An 8,080-nucleotide genomic window follows, 5' to 3' on the forward strand; every position below is an offset into this window, starting at 1 on the left:
AGCATTTTGCTTTTACATTTCTTGTATGAAATGTAAAGAGATGCTTTATATTTCTTGTGCTTCTCAGGCTTCCAAGTACATAACAAGCTCACCGGGGAGCTTGTAAAAATACGGAATCTGATTCACCAGGTCTGGCGTGAGATGGAGATTCTACATGTCTCACAAGCTTCCAGGTGATGCTCAGTTGCCGTCTCTGGGACTCCACTTTAGTGGCGCAGTGCTATCACCTGCCTTCCTGGTTAATGGTGTGTTGGCCTCCCCATCAGATTCTTGTCTTCCAAGGGATTAAGAGCTGTGACTTGTTCCTGTCTTACATCCATGCCAAGCCCCCTGGGCTCAGCGTATATGCCAAGAAGCTGGTGAAAGTGAATGGAGTTAAATTAAATTTTAGTAAAATTAGAGGATAATTGCTACAATTTGGCTCTGCTGTCTCCTTTCTGCTGCTGCTGATGGACTATTAGCTCTGCAGAGAGGAGGCCGGTATCCTCAGCTGGCTAACGAGAGAACCATGGACACCAGTCTTCAAGAGTCAAATGCTTATCTGCAGTATTTTCATGCTCCTAAACTCTCCATTAGGCAAAAATAATTGTTTAAACAGATGATGTCACCCAGAAGATCCAAGCCATGGTAGCTATGAAGAGAGAACACGTTTTGCATAATGTTTGTGGAATCATGAGAAAATACAGTATTTTCTCCAAAAAATTGTCTCTATTGGGAGCATGCAGAATGAAATGGTAAAATTCCTGTTTAGGGGTGGGCCAACTTGTTCTGCTGCTCTCTTTGGAGGTAACTGGAGAGGATATTAAGAAAATAACAAGAGATAAAAATAGTATTCCTACGGGTCCCAGTAGACTACTCTTCCAAGGGACAGGGGTCCCTGGGTGCCTCTTTTTCTTCTGTGTGCTTAGTAGAAGGATTAGACAAGTGAAAGGGTGAAATGCAGTTTTAAAAGGAGAGAAGATAAACTGGATTTCAGTGGCGAAATAACACCACACCCTGGGAAGCAAAGGTACAATGTTCTGGCCGCTGGAGCTGGGTAAGTATAGGTAGGGTGACCATGTCTTCTTGGTTGCCTAAGACCTTCCTGGTTTTAGCCCAGAAAGTCCCAACTCCCATAAAACCCTGCAGGCCTGGGCAAATTGGGAAGCTTAGTTATCCTAGGTACAGTAAGTCCCCATACATTCGAACGAGTTCCGTTCGGAGAGCATGTTCGTAATTCCAATTTTTTTGTAAGTCCAATAAAGTTAGCCTAGGTACCCAACTAACATAATCAGCTATATACTGCTGATTTTATGTTTGCTTGGGGACATCTTGGGCTTGAAATAAAGATACTGTACTACTGTACTTTACACAGTACTATACAGTAAACTACAAAACCACAACCACCTGTAGAAGATACACGCACGTGACAATGTACACCAGACACATGAACTAACATACATGATTGGACATGAGAACACACGTTTGCATCTTAGAAAGTTCGCAACTTGAAGGTTTGTACGTAGGGGACTTACTGTATAAGAAAGGTTACCTTAGGAAAGTTTTGAATCTGTTCAATTGTCTCTGTGTTGTCTAAAATTTTCAACGGCATTCTTCGTTCCTGTGATCTCCATCTGCCTTCCCATCATCAAAAAAAGGGGTTACCTTTGATGCTCTTTTCCTTAATCCAACCTAAGTGTTTAATTCTGGAAACATTTAAGGGCTCTGCCTTCCAGGAACATTTAACTGTGAGCTTCTGGGACTCTTCCAGTCTCCATGCATTTGTACATGCCTGTTTTTATTAACAACAACAGTGTGACGCAATTGCATAGAGTCTAATTTTGCAAGATGTTACCCTTTTTTATCACCTTGCTGATAATTACAACTCCCCCATTAGGAGATTCTGTTGGGAAATGTGTTGGTATCTTTAAATTGCACTTGAAAAATCACACGGTCCAAAAGACGCACAGGTGGCCTAAAGTGACAAATGATTGGAGGGAGAGTTGGGGCTTCAAACTCAGGACTCTTTACTCCAAATGCAAGACACCTCCATGGCCTCACTTAAAATGTTCTGTCTTTAATTAATGATGTTTCCATTCTCAAATTTTCTGTATGTGAAAGTCAAGTTCCAAATTAGCCCATCAACAACAACTACTAAAAAAGTGCCCTGTCTTATCTATGGTGGAGGTATAATGACTGGGTTTCATTATTTTTATTTCCATCTCCCATGGCCTCCGAACTTTCAAGTCAATTGGGAGAATTTTCTGTGTTTGATGACTTGAATCAAGCAACAGGTTAACTGTCTACTCCTAGAGCCAGAGTCGGGTATAGGAGGAGCAAGGTCCCTCCTGAGGCCCACTAACTATGCCAGTGTAGACACTGGCAAAATGGATTCAGAAACAGAGTTTCACCCAGGCTTTCCAGGGCTAGGAAGATCCACTGTCTAAACAGAGCCTTTGACTCAGTTGTTACTGTGGCAGCTGTGGACTCAAGGGTCTGTTATAGCTGTGGAGGGTGTGGCAATCACAGACACTAGAATTTGGGGTGTCTTCCTCCAAAAATCTGCACAAAGATAGAGGATCCCAGCCTCATCCTTACAGGGATATTTCATGACAATATTTGATAACAGATAAACAGATGTGTGTGCCTTGTTTGCTTAGTAATACAGGTTTCAGCATTTAGACTGCTAAGGAGAAACCCAGATGAAAGTGGAAATGTTTCATCTAATATTATTTTCCTACATACAAATTGCTGTGGACCTGCAGGATTTTATCATTTTCATGGCTACTTGATTGAATTGTAATAAAGGAATTAGAAATTAGGAATTGAAAAATAGAGAATTTGACTGTTGGCTTTGGAATTCTTTTTATTATTTTAAGTTAGAACTGTTATATGTCTTAGCCCATAAAATATTTTTAGAGTGTGCAGTACTGAGGCACCCAGCAGGACACAGACAGGACATTCAAATTAGGATAATCTTGAGTAATTTTTTTTTAACATCTTTATTGGGGTATAACTGCTTTAGTTTCTGATTTATATCAAAGTGAATCAGCTATACATATACATATATCCCCATATCCCCTCCCTCTTGCGTCTCCCTCCCACCCCTCTAGGTGGTCACAGAGCACCGAGCTGATCCCCCTGTGCTATGTGGCTGCTTCCCACTAGCTATCTATTTTACATTTGGTAGTGTATATATTCCATGCCACTCTCTCACTTCGTCCCATCTTACCCTTCCCACTCCCCGTGTCCTCAAGTCCATGCTCTACGTCTGTGTCTTTATTCCTGTCCTGCCCCTGGGTTCTTCAGAACCATTTTTATTTATTTATTTTTTTAGATTGAGTAATGTTTAATAAAAGATCTCTTAAGATGGTGTGAGCTGGATACAGCACAACCACAAAGGATAAAGCAGGACCCTGAGCTAGTAACAAAGCTGGGGGACACTTATACATAAAGCAGTGAGCGGAGGGACAGTTATTGTAATTCACAAACAGAGGGTAGGCACCACCTCAGTTCAAAGGACATGACTAGCCTGGGGTGACCTTGCCAGGAAAAAGCCAAAGGAATATACCCACAAACCCACTCTCCTTCTGCCTTCTGTTCTCCTGCTTCTGCTCACCATTGACAAAACCAACCTAAAGCCAGAGGGTGTAAGGGCCAGGAAAATTCATCCAGGCGGGTGTCCCAGGGCAGAGATGGGGCTGGAGAAGGGGGCAGGGGGATTTAGTATCAGCAGAGGGAAGCTACCCAGAGCACAGTTCCCATGATTATTCCAACTTTTGAAACTTACAATGGCTGAGTAGTATTCCATTGTATATATGTACCATATCTTATATACACACACACACACACACACACACACACACACACACACACACACACACAATGATACATATATACAATGGAATTAAATAATGTCATTTGCAGTAACATGGATACAACTAGAGATTATCATACTAAATGAAGTAAGTCAGAAAGAGAAAGACAAATACCATATGATATCACTTATATGTGGAATCTAAAATACGACACCAATGAACCCATCTATAAAACAGAAACAGATATTCAATCTGTTTGAATAGATATTCAACAGGAACGATATTCAACAAGAACGATATTCAATCTCCTGTGATAAACCATAATGGAAAAGAATATGAAAAAGCATATATATATGTATAACTGAGTCACTTTGTTGCACAGCAGTAATTAACACAACATTGTAAATCAACTATACTTCAATTAAAAAAAGAAACTTGGGTCTTCCCTGGTGGCGCAGTGGTTGGGAGTCTGCCTGCTAATGCAGGGGACACATGTTCGAGCCCTGGTCTGGGAGGATCCCACATGCTGCGGAGCAGCTGGGCCCGTGAGCCACAACTACTGAGCCTGCGCGTCTGGAGCCTGTGCTCTGCAACGGGAGAGGCCGCCACAGTGAGAGGCCCGCGCACCACGATGAAGAGTGGCCCCCGCTCGCCACAACTAGAGAAAGCCCTCACACAGAAACGAAGACCCAACACAACCAAAAATAAATTAATTAATTAATAAACTCCTACCCCCAACATCTTCTTTAAAAAAAAAAAAAAGAAAGAAACAGGGAATTCCTTGGTGGTCCAGTGGCTAGGACTCTGCACTTTCACTGCTGAAGGCCCAGGTTCAATCCCTGGTCGGGGAAATAAGATCCACACAAGCCTCTCTGTGCGCCGCCCCCCCGCCCCCAAATAAAAGGAAACTTAAGTGATCCTATGAAAAGCCTGTACAGTTATTTCCATTTATAGATGAGAAAACTGAAGCCAGAGACATGTCATAGGTCACCCATCAAAGCCACACCTTTTCTCTACAAACCCCCTTGCTCTTTCTTCTGTTTCAGAGCAGTGAGTTGATGGGCTGGTTGATTGTGATGCTATGTCCAGTGGAACATTGTCCCAGAGAGGGCTAATACAGAACCTCAAGTAACTCCTAATGTTTAAAATTGACTAAAGCACTTCTTCCTCTCTTTGGTACCAGGGCCGAATCACCATAGTTCTGCATCTGGTGAGTTTCCGTATCAATTTGACCTCTTGTGAGCATCCTTGAGGTTGTTCAGACTTTGATGTCATATTTTATAACTTTTCTGGGGCTGATTGATACATTTTGCAATGTGGGGCTCATTTTATTTTATGGTTTAATGAACCCATTTGAAAAAGTTTCCCTGTCCTCAGACCTTCCTGTGTTGCCCATACTCTAAGTTCTGTAAATTGCAAGAAAACAGTTTCATTACCTACATTTCCTGAAAGGAAAGGGATAGAACACTCCATAAATCACCTCAATGGGGATGCTTCCATGGTCACAAAGAAGTCAGCTAGTATTTATGCAAAGGTGGAAAGGCACACTTTTCCTTCCTCACCAGGTACATGCAATTTGCATATCTCATTATCTGCTTATTAACCAGAGTGTCTTGTAACAATGGCAGATGGTGAAATAGGCACACATGGGCCATTGAACACAAGCTCTCAGGGGTTCATCCTGTGATTACATCCCTGTGATGAAGAGGCAAAAGGTGAAGATGTGACAATTGGATATTCGGCAATGGAATAAAATCAGGATTTGATCTAATGCAACATGACTTGCTCACAGCACAGGTAGAAGAATAGCAAATGATCCATGTGAAATTCAATCCTTGTATAATTTTCCTATTATATCCATTGTTCTCCTATTAATCTGAATGCCATACAGAACAGTATGTAAATTAGGTTTTCATTAACATGATGCTTCCTTTTATCTTCATTTAGTTTAATTGTGACTTCTATTTTTTAGCTTAATTTTTTTGTGGGTGTGTGAATGTCCTGGTAAATGTGGCAATATTATGGGAAGGAAAAAAATTAAGATACTCACTGACATCTAGGTTATGCATATTCAGTACCCTTGAAGGTGGATACATAAGAGCTATTTCTTTGAAAGCAGGTAGGGGTGGAGTTAAAAATGTCTAAAATGCAACATTGTTTTTGGAGTTTGCTATGTATTAATTTTATCCTTAGGAACCTCCTGAAATATAACTTTTGGACTTTATCTTATGTTAAAACAGCAGAAGATGTACCATGATCTCTTTGCAAGGAAGGGAAGAGTTACATAGTTACCCTGGGCCAGGTACTCTGATACTCAGCATCTGATTGGATTTCCACAATAACCTTTGAGGAAGCAATTACTATGACTCTTTCTGCTCTTTCAGCGCCCTTCTCAGCCAATCAGGACGCTCATAGGAGGGAATGAGGCAGTCAGTGGGAAGGGTTATTTAGCAAAGATCTCTACTTTGAGCTGCCAGAACAAGATCATGAGGCTTTTGAAGTTTCTGTTATTTGAAACATTATTGCTATATTAAACATATATATACCCAAACATCAGAATCTCCAGCCCTGGGATTTGGTTGCTCTGCCAGAGCAGTACATGCTGTTTAGTAAAAAGTTGCTCTGTTCCTTCCTGGCGCCTAGGGTATCACCAGTGCTGGCTCCATCCTCAGCTAGGCTCCATTCTTGCCACACTCCCACTCCCTTTGATGGGGAGATGGATGTAGATCCTTCTCCAGGACTTTCAGGTTACCTCATTCATTCCTTATTTCCTCTTCTGAGGAAGAGCCCATTATAAAGGCTGTGTTAATTCTGGGATCAGATCCCTATATCCTGATCAGGCATCTGGAAAATGGGTAAGCCTCTTTTTAAAAATGTTAAGTGGACACAACACAGCTACAGAAATTTAGCCAATCTATTTATTGTTCTGGAGAAGATATCTAATGCCAATAAAATTAAAACCAATTTCTGTCTCTGCTTAGAAAGAAACTTAAGCACCACTGGAAATGAGCCTTTTTAAAAGAAAAGCTAGGTTCTCAACTCTCCTCACCATTGTAGCTGGCTGCATTGCCAGGTCCTGGTTTAAATCTGAAGGTCAAATAGTTAACTTATGATAAATGATACTATATTGAGGTTTGAGCCAAGGCAAAGAGTGTGGGAAAGCTTATAAGAAAACCATTAAGGCTCCAATTTTGCTGACCTGTGAAGACTCTGGACTGAAAAAGTATAGATTCTTGTAATAAGTACTTGTGAAGAAGCCAGAGAGGGTATTACTGGCTGAGCTGAGGTCAGAGGAAGAAAGGGCATCAGAACCTGACAATATCCCCATTTAAGTTTGGGGATTTACGAACCTGTCCTCTGAAATTTCATATTTGCCTTTCTTTTTTTCTTTCCTTCTCTGACTGTATAGAAGAACTGTTATAAGCTGTGCACTGATTGAGGATTTGGAAAGTGGTTTCTAATACCACTTTTTCTGTATGATATTTTTGTTATGTTTGATAGGGCTTTGAATCCAAACTGGTTCTGATAAGGCCGAAAATTGGTTTCCAACTCACCCAGTCCTCAGCTTTAGTAACACTACCATTGTTTTTGGTTGTTGTTTTGCTTCAATAGCTAGTGGGAAGCAGCCACATAGCACAGGGAGATCAGCTCGGTGCTTTGTGACCACCTAGAGGGGTGGGATAGGGAGGTTGGGCGGGAGGGAGACGCAAGAGGGACAAGATATGGGAACATATGTATATGTATAACTGATTCACTTTGTTATAAAGCAGAAACTAACACGCCATTGTAAAGCAATTATACTCCAATAAAAAAAATATATATATAAAGAAAAAAAATCTGTAGGCTCATAAATAAGTACCATCTATGCTAGAGATAATTATGGGAAACTAAAGATAAATTCCATTGTAAACTTGAGTAATTCACGTCATATCTCATGACCTCAGAGTTCCTTGCCTGTATCATGAAGGTAGAATTCCCCCCCTTTATAACTATTAGAATTTAGTAAATGATTGCTCTGTGCCAGGAATGACCAAAACATACTCTATATTCATACATACTGTCTCATTCAGTTTCAAAAGCATCCTATAAATCAGTTATTTTTCTTATTTCCAGTTCCTTAGAGGAGGACACTAAGGCTTAGAGATGTCAAATAGTTTGGAAGGGATGGAAAGTGAATTAAGGCCTTAAGCACTGGACTAAACGTTTATGTAACTTCCAGCCTTAGCATTGTTTGACTCGCATTTTAAAAATAAAGATTCTCATTGGTTTAGCTACTGAAATAC

The 8,080-nt window shown here is 40.8% G+C and overlaps 1 non-coding gene across 1 annotated transcript; it reads left to right on the forward strand.

The window, feature by feature from the left end:
- The first annotated feature begins 4,575 nt into the window (after positions 1-4,575).
- TRNAE-UUC (transfer RNA glutamic acid (anticodon UUC)) lies at positions 4,576-4,648 on the forward strand. Its single transcript has one exon. It is a non-coding gene; the product is annotated as a tRNA-Glu (tRNA).
- Positions 4,649-8,080: the final 3,432 nt, after the last annotated feature.

The sequence above is a fragment of the Lipotes vexillifer genome, unplaced genomic scaffold (genome assembly GCF_000442215.2).
Source record: "Lipotes vexillifer unplaced genomic scaffold, Lipotes_vexillifer_v1.1 scaffold1503, whole genome shotgun sequence".
NCBI lineage: Eukaryota > Metazoa > Chordata > Mammalia > Artiodactyla > Lipotidae > Lipotes > Lipotes vexillifer.